We start from the raw sequence: 13,539 nt of genomic DNA on the forward strand, positions 1-13,539 counted from the left end.
TATATGTTTGTCAAATTTTATGTTTGTTTTTTGTTGATTAAAAATACTGATTTATCGCCTTAATAAATATGTACATAAATGAATTACAATAAATTGTACTTTTTTTGTTATATCATTCTGATTTAAAATACTATAATAGGATGATCACAGATGTGTTGCACTTTTGCCTGAATTTCGGGACGATCCCGGCATCCCGGGATTGTATTTTCAGATCCCGAAAATCCCGGGATCGACAAAACTCCGAAAATTGACATCCCTAGTAAACATATGGGTGTTTCCATACAGCCGTACGCGACATTCGTACGCTTATAGAGTAACGTAAATCTATCAAAAATAGAAGTTACAGAAAAAAAAAGATTACGGTTATGTTGCAACCAAAGGGTACTATGCTTGAGAAAAAAATAAGCAGCCTCGAAACTTTGGTGTGGAAAATATCCGTTCAAAACCAGGTGATAACGTACACGACAAAAAAAGAAGTGGTTTAAGGCACATATACATATATGCGAAAGTCTGCGAATCATGAGAGTTTTTCTTTTCTTTAAAAATTCCTAAACTAAGCTAAGTAATGTACCTTTACAACCCTTCCATTTTTTGATAGAAATTATCTCTGGTTAGTTTTTGTTAAAAAAAAATTATAATAACGTACGCGACATTACGTACGCGACAGATTTTTCCCCCATACAATATTTTTACTAGTAACACATACTAAATTAAATTTTTTCAGTTATTCTCTCCACCGTTTCGCGTTTTCAAAACCTTTTTCCGCCATCTGAAAGCGAAATTTATAGTTATAAAGCCGTTTGAATTCATTTGCTTGCATTTTCGGTTTACATTTTCATGGAAACACGCATATATGCGAAAGTCTGCGAATCATGGGAGTTTTTCTTTTCTTTAAAAATTCCTAAACTAAGCTAAATAATGTACCTTTACAATCTTTTCATATTTTAAGAGAAATTATCTCTGGCTAGTTTTATATTAAAAAAAAAAACAATAACGTGCGCGACATAACGTACGCGACAATTTTTCTCGTAAGCAATAAAATGTATTTATTGAGAACTCTTCTCGCCACCGTTTCATTTTTTTACAACTATTCTAAATAATTTAAATGGAGAATTTGCAATTAACATTGGTTTTGATGTATTTGATTGAAATTTTCGTACTTACAATAACGTATGCGACAAACTTTAAAGGGTAATATATTTTTGCTTCGATTGGAAAGAAAATTTTACTGTATATCTTTAACTAGAAGAATTCTCGCTTAAGAATTGTAATCTGCATTACCTGCGACTGCCAATATACAAATGACATAGACAAACAATGTTTTTGCATAACGTACGCGACATTAGAATACTATCAGAAGCCACGATCCAGAAAATAAAGGTCGCGCCATTCGCGGACCGCTAACCCTCTCATCGTCGATTTGACAGCATCCACCCAATCGCTGACGTCATAAAATACTTTTGTTTACATTCACTGTTGCCAACCTAATGCTTTTCGCACCAAATTTAGTGGGTATTCAAAACCCGAACATTTTTGAGTTTGGTGCTTGGTGCGTTTTTGGTGCTTTTGTTTTTAGTTTGAAGACACCAAATTATAAAATCTTAAAAAAATGGAAGCAAAATTTATAGCAATCATAAGCGTGGTAAGCAACTTCACAAAAATTTTAATAAAATCATGGCACAATCATAAGCGACAACAAAATATGTGGCAGCACCTTCAATCAAGCCAGAAGAAATCGACCGTCGTGCAAGAAACATTGATTTTTATTAATTTGAATCGGCATCCTTACAATATAATTATGTATGCATATAAAGTCCATAAAATACACCAATAAATATTTGGTGCTTTTTCAAATTGAAAACTTGGCAATACTGCCTTTTGTTCGATGCTTCCTCTTTTTCTTGTCGAGTTCGTCTTGCTCTCTCATTCTTGTATTTATTGACGTCACGGCCAGTTACTCTCAGCTCGATTGGCGCAATCTTGTATTCTATCATTCTTGATCAGAAGCAAATAAAAAAATTACCGTTATTCGAGCTCTAACTTCTCCCTTTTCTCATTTTTATAGTTAGTTGTTATTGCAAATTAGATTTTAAGATGTAATTGTAATGCTTCAAATCCCTTAATTTAGTTAATAGGAAAGAGAAAATAGTTCATTCCATTAGAGAAAACTGAGTCGAAGAGACATTCAGTTTTACTCTTCCATTTTTGAGTTTTAAAATTCCAATAAGCTGAAATACTTCTATAATATAAAAATTCGAGTATTTTTCTCTTATTAATTCGTCTTAAAAACCCTTTTCAGTTGTTTTTATTTTTTCAGTCCTGGTTGACATTTTCATGGAAACACCCATATGCGAACGGCAAAGCATAAAAGTACGATTACTTATAAATATAATCACAATCAAAGCTCGTTAGCTGTCAAATTGGTTGTGCTTGTTATTCACACAACTCGAGGAAAAGTTAAACTTTTTCTCTGTGCCACCGTGGTCACTTTTTTCTACAACACATATTATGCCATTTAAATATATTTTAACTGAATATTTTTTAAAAATACCTTTACAACCCTCTTTTCCTTACTAGCGTAAATTTTTGTTCACTTTTACATTTGACATTCCTCCTCTTCGCAAGTCTAATCGCTAAACCTGGGTTGGACACCAAAAAGTTATCGGTTTAATCTGGAATAATTTTATAATTATAATTTTGTATGACTAATCTCTTTTTCTAATTACAGATTAGGGAGGTAAGCTCGAAAATGTGGATCATCTTTTTATATGTAAAGCTAAAGGCGATTCAGTTACATACATACACATGTAGGTTAGGTTAGAAATTAAACAATTGGGCAATTCACAAGGTGTCGTATTTGTCGTGTTTGTCGTGAAGTCATGATATTTCATGACAGTTGTAAAAATGTTGTTATTGTTTTGTGAAGAAAAATAACACATGACGATACAACTCTGCAACCTATGTTTATTCGGTGTTATGTGAGGTTAAGTGCTGAGATATAATAAATAATCGTAACAGGTGTTCACAACCGTCGTGTTTTAACACAACTTTTGTTAGGAAAATATAACTTCACAACACCTTGTGAATTGCCCAATTGTTTTTATTATATGATTTAATTTTTTTTATTCATTTTCATTTTTAATTCTTTTAATGCATGAAATTATCGGTATGATTGATAAAATATGATACTTGTATATACTTGTGACTCAAGGGGGTTAAAATATCTTGAAAACACCGCATCAATTACTGTTTTTGAGCTTAAAATTTGAGCATTACTATTTGTATATATTCCTAAATTTAGCTTTTCGTTTCGGAATATGTATAATCTGTGGTTCATGTAAATGAGAGCGATTTTTGGAGAGTTGTGTAGAGATTGAAGTTGCACGATTTTACCCGATGCTTTTTTTGTTCCGTACGTTTTGCTGTTACTCACTTCTTACTCTCTCACTTCAGAGAGTGATTTTGCTGTTTGACCTTTTTCCAGGATTTTACACGGAAAGTATGGGATCAGTATGAGATCTCATCCATACATATGTATGTTTATTATTAAGCTGACCAACCTTCCTCCTTTGAGGAGGATTGTCCTCCTCAAAAATATTGTCCTTCTCTGCCCTCCTTTCGAGCAGAAATGTCCTCCTTGTCCTCCTTTTTATACCCGAGCGCACTTGTGCACAAGGGTATATTAACTTTGTTTGCATAACGGTTGTTTGTAACAGCCAAAACGAATCGAGATAGATATGGACAAATGTATACATAAATGATCTGCATGAAAATAGATGTCGATTAAGCCATGTCTGTCTGTCTTTCCGTCCGTCGGTCCGTTTGTCCGTTTACACGATAACTAGAGAAAATATTGAGATATCTCAACGAAATTTGATGTGTTGGTTGCCATTTATGAAAGATAGGTTGGTATTGAAAATGGGCGAAATCGGACTGTAACCACGCCCACTTCCCATATAACGGTATTTTCGAAAAATGCAACAACTGCGATTTTTCAGTAAATATTAGATGTCAATTATTGAAAATTAGTATGTGGAGTAGAATTGTGGTAAAAAATAATATTATTATGAAATTTTTGGAAAAAGGGCGTGACCCCGCCCACTTATGAGGAAAGCCGTATCTCAGTAGCCGCTTCGCCAATCCTTACCAAACTCGGTACTAGGCTTGGGTAGGGTTCAGCTAAGAAATCTGTTGAAAATCTTTGAAGTCGGGCAATAAGCACGCCCACTGGTCATGTAACGGTAATTCACAGAAACACGAAAACTGCGATAAATCAGTAACCACTGAGCTAATTCACTTAAAATCTATGATTACAATAACCATTTATCAAAAAATTAGAATATTATGAATTTTTGGATAATGGGCGAGGCGCCGCCCACCTATGACCACAAATGTGTAACCGATTTATCAATTTCTACCAAACTCGGTTCACTTAATAACCTGGGTAAGGAAAAGCAATTTGTTGAAAATTATTCAAATCGGACTGAAATCACACCCGATTCCCGTATAACGGTAAATTTCAGAAATACGAAAACTCCGATATTTCTATAACTGAGGACGCTAATTTACTCCAAGTTAATAGTTACAACAATCTCCTTACAATAAATAACTGATATAGACTTTTAGGAGTTGGGCGTAGCACCGTCCAATTTATAACTACAAAGGTGTACCTCGGTAACCACTTAATCAATTTGTACCTAACCAGGTTCAATTATATCATTAATCTGCATATTATCGAAAACGTTTGAAATCGATTAAATACCCCTACTTATCATGCAAAGGTAGTTCAGAGAAATTTGAAACGACGATATTTATACCTGCGCCGGGTATATAATACTCGATTTCGCCCCAACTTATACTTCTTTACTTGTTAAGTATAAAACTTGATGCAGTGATGAAATTTTCAAAAAATTTCGATGAGAATATTATTACATACATATTTCTTAATCGTACATAATAATTATATTTAAAAGGCGATTACATTGTTCAACTCTTAGTTAAATGATGTAAACTTTTGATTCGACTAACCGCCTGTGAAAGTTGAACAGTGTAAAGCAGTGTTTGCAGTGTTCAACTTTGCGTTCAACTCAACGCAGGGTCGCACAAAAAAAAAAGTTGAATGGTTAAATGCTGACTGGCGATCAAGTTTGTTGATAGCGGTTAGTTTAAAGGCCATTCAACCAAAAGTTTCATGCAAAGTTGAACAATGCAAACACGTTTTTATGGCGAATATTTTGATATCTTTTCATATTTTGATACTTTTAGCCATTCAACTTTTTTTAGTGCAACCCTGCGCTGAGTTGAACGCAGATGTTGAACGCAGTGTTAACAATGCAAACACACTTTAAATGCCTTTTAGCCTTAATCAATAATATTTAATACGGCTCTCATTCATAATTCGCATTACAATTACAGTAAAACCCGTATTACGACTCGTCTTCACAGGCGAAAATTATTGCCTACCATATGTCATTTTGTTTGCCAAACGTGTATAAGTTTTATCAGTGGCAATACTTGTGTGTGGGGATTTTTTATCTTGATAAAGCCATTTGTAAGATCACTTAAAACATGTATATTCGTTGCATTGGAGCGCAAATATGCTTAAAAAAAATTAAGAAAATGTGTTATTTCCCGTCCAATACATAATCAAAAATAGCACAGGCCCAGCGGCGGGTACAGACTATTTTTTGGGGGGTGCTTTCCGGAAAATTTTGCCACTTATACTTATTACCATGATAAAAACATAACAAGGTAAAACCATTGAAAGGCAGTTTGACGTTTGCCAACAATATAATTTAACAATTCAAAACTCAAACTCACACACACATTCCCATTTTCAATCTCAAGCAACAACAATTGCGAACAATTTCATTTTTTTATTCTCAATTTTATATGATTTTAAAATGCTGGCAAATGTCAGAAAAAAATCATGGCCAACGAATTGAGAGAATGAATTTATCTTGTATCTTTTTATCATGCTTATTACTTTAAACGAGTAGTTCTTGTGTATATATATGTATATTAGTGTGATCCAAAATAACTAACCTAGCGAATTTATGGCCTTAAAATTACTTATTTATCGAGAAGGAAATTCTTCCATTTAGACAAAATGTATTTAAATTTTAAAAAGTGTCGGTAGGCATTTGAAGTTTTATATGTAAGTAACATGTAAAAAAACTTGTTTCCATTTAAGATGTTATAACTTTTGAACCGTTAAAAAAGGTTATAAAAAAGGGATATACGTTTTTTCTGGGCATATTCTTGTAGGGCATTAAATTCTCTAAAAAATTAACTCTGAAGTTGGTTGTCTTAGAGACGATTAAGAGTATTAAATAGGTTAATGATATTGCTGAACGAGATATAGCGTTGATACAAAATTATAATCAAACTTTGACGAAATACGAAGAACAAGCAATTTCTTTTGCAAGTAATACAATGACAATAAAATAATTTAAAAAGAAATAGTCAAAACTTGTTAATATGTGGCGGTCTTATAATTATGCAACACAGTGTACTATTAAATTGTTTGACTTGTGTTTAGAGAAACTTTGAATTGTTAATTTATTCGAATTAAAATAAATATACATTTTTTTTTGTGTGTTTCCAATGTGGAGAATTTGTCCTCCTGGAATGTTAAAAAATTCTGGTCACCTTAATATTATACATATATACATATATTCATGTATGTTCATCAGTCATCCACGGTCCCAGTTAAAATGAGTTCAGTATTTTTTTAAATTTTGGCCTCGCTTTTTTATCAAAATAGACTACTAAACATATGCCTAAAACCATCTACGAATACCAAAACCAGTTGCAATAAATGAGTTCATACATATGTATGTACTAAGGCATCCAATCCCGGACCATTTTGTGAAACCCGGGATTCCGGGATCTTAAATTAGTAACCCCGGGATATTTCGGGATATTATTACTATTAATTAGAATATGCTAACAACCTAGTTTTGTAGTCTTGCTTTGGTGCGTATACTTGAAAGAAAAATAAATTTTTGTTTTTAAGCAAAGAAATATAAATGTCTTTATTTTATATCAGTTTAAAAAGCTAATTACAAACTGAATAAACTTAAAACTATGGAATTGAAATTCATTCATATTGTAAAAAATAAGAGATCCTCTCTACACTTACATATGGTGTTTATACATACACACATCCGTGTAGTAATATTAGTATGCAACAGCATATATGTATATATACTTATGTACATATACAAGTCGGACGGATTTCGTAAAAAAAATAATGTCATGTCTCCGATTCGCTTCAAATTTTTTTATGGGTTCTATACATGTGGGAAATGATGTACACGACTATCGACATCTTCAGGTACAACTATGACAGTGGGTAACCGGACTAACACTGATCGACAAATGCAACACTGACAAGGAAAAAACGAACCGTACTGAACATACCGAAAGACTTGACAAGACGATCGAAGGACAGGAATAATTTAGAATATTTGTAACCGCCACCAAGCGAAGTCGCCACTTATAGGAATAAGTATAACTATGTAACTCTGTGCGTGTGAAAATAAACGTGTAACATTACAAGCGAACATTTGCGTTTTAGTTGCTAGCCCTACAGTGGTGCCAGAAAAGGGATATAGCCCGCGTGTGAACGTTTAAAAACATTTAATAAACTTTGACAAANCATGAAATAAGCTAACATGTATTCGAGGATTTCTTTTTCTTTTCTTTCTTCGTAGATATGATCTGTCAAAGTTCGAATTTTTTAGTGGTTCTGACCATTCATGTACTTCTTCAAATCGTTATATCTCGGGCTCTACTCATCGTAGAGACTTTACCTTAACGTCGTTTTGAAGATAAAGAAACGGGCTTTCATACGATGGTTACGATTGTCCTAAAGTTAACTTAGCTATTAACAGTTGAACTTTAAGTTGATTTGCATAGCAAAGACCAGTAAGTTTGGAATTTAAAATTACACCATCGTCCATCCAAAAAATGGGAGTTTTTCAAGAACTATTTTTAAAATATTTTTTTTTACGTCGAGGTCGTGTGAGAGTCAACAATGAAGTCTCTACGATGAACAGAACCTGAGATATAACAATTTGAAGAAGTACATGATTATTCAGTCAGAATCACGAAAAAATCCAAAATTTTACAAATCATATATCCGAAGAAAAGAGGAAAAATGTGAAGCCAATCGAAATTGTGACACCAAATTTGGTGTTCGATATGAAAAAGAATGCCTCATATATATCTTATACATATTATAACCTAGAATAGTGGTAGTGTTAGAATTGTAATATATTATTTGATTATTTGTAGGGTTGCATTTTATAAATCTTTTATGCCATTACAGTGTCTGAATGTCGTTTTATTTTAATTTGGTCGTAAATCATATTATATCCCGGTATCCCGAAACCCGGTACTAGATGCCTTAGTATGTACATACAAACTTTAGTATGTATACATATGCGTTACAGCTTTACCCCTACCGAAACCAAAGATGTATACACATCAAAAACAAAGATGTAAAAAGGCTACTCCTAGGTTAGGCTAAAATAAAACACATGAACATTTTTCTTTGCAAAAATACTTTAGACTCAGGGGTGAACGGCGGACTTTTCCTAGTGTAGAGTATTTCTAGTGGTGACAAAATTTATTGCGTAACAAAAATCAGAAAAACATACTTATTTAAAGGTTTAAAACAGGGGCCGTAAATAACAGTTATTTTTTTCAACAGTTAAACTTGGCCTGATATTTTTAAGTCCAAAATAAAAGTATTTTCCTAATAATAAACAAACCGCTTATCGAAATTAAACATATTTGGTATCAAATGAAAGAGGACTTAAATAGCTTTTAAACAGCAGTAATGGACGAAGGTTACCACTTCTATTTATATTTTTTTATACAATCTAATACAAAAGAAATTCATATACCTGACCTAACGTTTGTATTTAAATGTCATTTTTTATTGAAATATTTTTCAATAGCTGGCTTTTTTCGTTTAAACATTTAAATTTTAAAGCTATTTTGGTCCTCTTTCATTTGATACCAAATTTTTTAAATTTGGATAAGCTGTTTGTGTATTTTTAGAAAAAGACTTTTATTTCACTTCAAAATATATAGCCAAGTGTAACTGTTGAAAAAAATACCTGTCCCTGGTTTAAAATCGTTTTTTTCTATTTTTGAGTTTCACTTACCTTTTTTGTATATTTAATAGATCTTCTGTGTACCAGTACAATGACAGCGAAAATCCTATCGTTAACGTTTTTTTAGTCCCTTTTCACAGCTTTTATTGCTATTTGTAGTCGTTGCTCTTATCACTCAGCGAGAGAAAATCTTACAACGTTTGCGCGATTTCTTATGTTGTTCTTAGCACTTTTCTACAGCGTTGGTATTTGATTATTTTTTGTATTTGTTGAAACATTATTAAATTATGTGATCATAAAATGAATATTTTATGTATACATACATACATACATGCATTTATGTACCTTAGTTTAGTTTTTGGGTATACTTTTCAATAAGAAAATCACACCAAATCAATACGAAATAGTCGAACAAACTGGCCTGCATTGGTGGTGGCTGGTATAGCGTGATAGTTGAGAGTAGGGATGGAAAAATCGATTCCGATTCCACTCTAGAATCGAAGTCTTTCTCGAAATAATCGATTTTAGAGAACCGATTCTAAATTTTCGGAATCGATCGAGAATAGGTTCTGAGAACTCGATTCTCTTATTTTTCATATATCTTTAGATACGCGTCAGTTGTTAGAATTGCGAAATTTCTGGCATGACTACCATAAATGGTAATCCTTCTGCAGTATTTAGAACTTCCCCTTCTTATAATGTTTCGGGTCATTTGGGACCCAATAATAGAAATTAGGCAATTTTAAGAAAAAAAATGTTTTTCAGTTAATATTTTATTTGCAGACACTTTATCGGCAAGTGCTGTATTCTTTCCAGTTCAAAGTTGGCCTTAAATACTAATTAATAATTTGGTCAAAATGACCCAGAAACACTGTGGGTGTATGGAAAAACTATGTTGTCTTCTAGAAAACAAAATAAAATAATAATCCCTCATATTTTTGCAAAACCATAGATAATTACGCTTTTGACGTATAGACAACGATGCAGCTTATTTAAAATTGCCTAACTCTGTAATTAAATATTTTTGTTATGAAAATTGGGTCATTTCGACGCAAACATTGCAGAAGGGTTAAGTAAGACTAATTGACGCATATTCATAGAGATGTTAGAAATGAATTTATGAAAAAAGCAATTTTAAGGAGGGGATTAAAATTTATTTACTTTCCATATCAAACTGTACCGTGAATATGAGTCAATGACACATTTTATAGCAAATGAAGCGGTTTTTCAACAAATGTATTGTTAAAAATTATTACTAAAACTTTTGTTACAGTAATACTAATTGATTCATTATAATTAATAGCATTATTAGCTATGATTTATGGCCGTTTTATAGATTTTTCAACTGAAAGAAAGATTGTCGTAAAGAATCGATTAGAATCGAATAATTCGAATCTCGCCGTCGATTATTCGATTCCAAGAATCGTAAGGACTAAATAAGATTTAAGAATCGATTATATTTCAAAACTTTCCATTCCTAGTAGAGAGCAATGCAGATTAATGCAGGGCTTTTAGTTATGTATGACTATTTGCGTTGAGGATGTGCTTTTATTAACACAGTTTGTCGGTTAATTCTTCGTTGGGTTGTAAGCTGTTTTTTTTTGCTAGTTGGCTTTGTGATGTGGATGCTAATGGCGCTGAGAGCGCAAAGGAGGAAAACCGGTGAACGATGCAGAAAAAAATATGTATTGGTATAAGTATGCGCCAGTGAGATTGCGAAAATACATACATAACTTTTTAAGGGCCGTTTGCACCATGTCTAGTTAACGCTAACTGGAGGTACATCCTTCAGTTAAGCACGTTAACTGCTTTATCGATCACATGTTATATGATGAGTGTCGATAACGTCGATAAAGATGTTTAACTGGGAGTTAGAATTAACTAGACATGGTGCAAACGGCCCTTAATGTTTGTACATACGTATGTGTGTGTAGAGCAAACCGTATATATTAACATACATACATATCGCACCCTAAGTCAAAAAAAGTCACAATTCAAAATTGAATTTTTTCCATAAAACACAACCATCCCCCCCTATTCTAACAAAGTCGCAAAACTTATATACGCATATGCAAGTGTTCATGTACTCAAGCGGATAACTGTACATATGTAGTTCAGTGAGGAAGGATATGCTGGTGATTTAGACATTTTTATGTGGTTTTTGTTTCGCTCGAGCCGATGGCCTATAGAAAATTCGTAGTCGACTTTTAGGAGAATAGACGCACATATGCAGTTTCTGCAAATATCAGCGAGGAGGAGAGGAATCGAGACGGAGTACAAAAATTGCCACGGCTTTTTAAGTTTTAGTTTTTTACAAATAATTTATCCAGAGTTTTACGTAGCGCTCTCTTTCTCTGTATCATCCACTGCGTATGTGTGTGTGTGTATTTGTCTTTTTGGCTATAAGCTCAGCGGCGTTGAGACGACATTCGGAATAGAGATTTTTTCTTACAGTGGAAAGCATTGTTGATGAATCAATGAAATGCATCTGGAGTGTGCCCTTCGTATATTTTCAACAACTTTGGGCTAATTTTCTATGACTTTATCCACAGTTACTGCATCAGGATTGTTTAAATGTTGCATGGCTTAGTTGCTATTGTTTACGGTATTTTATCTCCGCTGCATTACTTTAATTGCATCGACATTTTTGCCATGTCCTTCTCCCAAGCAAACCACTTCAGATCGCTTTGAAGGGCTTTTAGGTAGAAAGACCAGAGCTACGTTTGAGCTTCTTCCGATTACACAACAATTGATATGAAGACATTTTGCGTACTACAAAAAGTTACCAGATCAGCAAAAATGAGATCATAAATAATTAATATATGAAGCTCCTGAAGTTGCACGCATGCTTTTTTGTTCAATGTTACCATAGAAAAAATCAATAATTTTATATTACAATGACCATTTGCAGTGTTCTAGGCCTATTGACCGAGTTTCCATGAACTGAGTTTTCCTTTATGTAAATAGTTTTATTTGTAAGATTGCTTTCAATTAATTAATCTACTTTTTTTAATCTAATTTTTATTTAGGTAATGGTGTTACACTTTTGCTTGGCACTACAACCGTGTACTCCTCCAGTTAAAAAATATACATACTTATGTACATACATATATATGTAGCCAACCAAAAGTTTTATCGCCCGCACTCCTACACTTCATATCATCAAAGTGATTTTTTCGTTCGACATCACAGTAGGTTGCCTGCAAGCATTCTTTTAAAGCTAAAATTGCATAATTTTGTTTCGCCAAAGCCTAAATTTGCACTAAATCACTTCCAAAAAACTACCTAAACTTCTAGTTTGCCTTTGTAAACTTTTCACTACAAATTTATGGCCTTTTCTTTTAATATGTGTTCACCTTCAGCGCTGCAATTATTCCTCGTCAACGTTCACGGTCGATGCTCAGTAGCGTTTTGAGACATTACAGTATAGAAAATCCTATGAAAGGCTCAAATTGCTGAGCATTTTCTGATTGGATGGAGCGTGACAAACGATACGTAATTGATTTTCTACGCAAGTGGCCGAATGTTAGACAAGTAAGCAAGTACATATGTAATAAGAAACACTAGTGAAGCTTTGAAAGCTCTAAAAGGCGGAAAGTGTGCGTCGAGTGTTGCATGTAATCAGCAATAATTTTGCGTTTAAAATCACCTACTGTAAATTATCATTGGTTTAATAATAAAGATAAATTTTACTTTTGTGGGAAAACGCAGTCAAAATTTGTTCAATTCATATACATACATAGTTGGTATACAAGAAAACAGATGAAATGACGCATATCTTCGCCATTTTTGGAGTTTAGTTATATTTATCCAGATTATTAATTGTATGATGATATCTCCAAAAATTTAAATTTTTAATTTACTATGTATCTATATTATTAACTGTACGATATAAATTTTTATTATTTTTAAGTTAAAGTTGGCTAAAAAAGTTTTTATTAATTCCTATATCTAATATAACCGATAATACTTAGGGTTGCTTTGATTTCGGAGGAAATAAGGCACTTACTGTGCAAACCTTTTAATTTCGAAAAGTCAATACTCTTAAAAACACTGTTGTTAACAACGGAAAATTTGTTGCACTCGCTATGTGCTCTCACATTGTATAATCTTAGATTATTAATATACATATGTATGTATGTTCCCTCGCACATGCGCTTCTTCAACCCTTTTACCTCTTGAAAAACGACACAGCATAATGTATGGCTACTATACATAAGAGCGAGCTTTTAAGTGATAATAGGTAGCCCCTATAGTAGTAGGCTGAGTCCACGCATACATCCTGGCCAGTGTTGCCGCGGTCAAAAAGTATAATTTACCAAAATTGTTAAAAACATTGTCCACATCCAGTTAAAATTAAGCAACTTATTTAACAGGCCTTAATAAAACGAAAAATACTTGGAGTTACTAT

The 13,539-nt window shown here is 33.0% G+C and overlaps 1 protein-coding gene across 10 annotated transcripts in view; it reads right to left on the reverse strand.

Annotated features, from left to right (window-relative positions):
* The window catches only part of Syt1 (Synaptotagmin 1), a 388,134-nt gene extending 375,529 nt beyond the window's left edge, over nt 1–12,605 (reverse strand). For 3 of the 10 annotated variants that reach the window (XM_017639454.1, XM_017639462.1, XM_017639391.1), the window contains exons 1-2: nt 12,485–12,604; nt 9,180–9,362 (exon numbers count right to left, since the gene is read on the reverse strand). The gene's annotated coding sequence lies outside the window, so the exon portion shown is untranslated. Of the gene's footprint in view, nt 1–9,179; nt 9,363–9,473; nt 9,550–12,223; nt 12,329–12,484 lie in introns of all 10 variants that reach the window. The other 7 variants (XM_017639404.1, XM_017639410.1, XM_017639418.1 and 4 more) reach the window with 7 other exon arrangements.
* Nucleotides 12,606–13,539: the final 934 nt, after the last annotated feature.

This window comes from Rhagoletis zephyria, unplaced genomic scaffold, assembly GCF_001687245.7.
Source record: "Rhagoletis zephyria isolate East Lansing unplaced genomic scaffold, Rhagoletis_zephyria_1.1 Rzeph_scaffold_00151, whole genome shotgun sequence".
NCBI classification, from domain to species: domain Eukaryota; kingdom Metazoa; phylum Arthropoda; class Insecta; order Diptera; family Tephritidae; genus Rhagoletis; species Rhagoletis zephyria.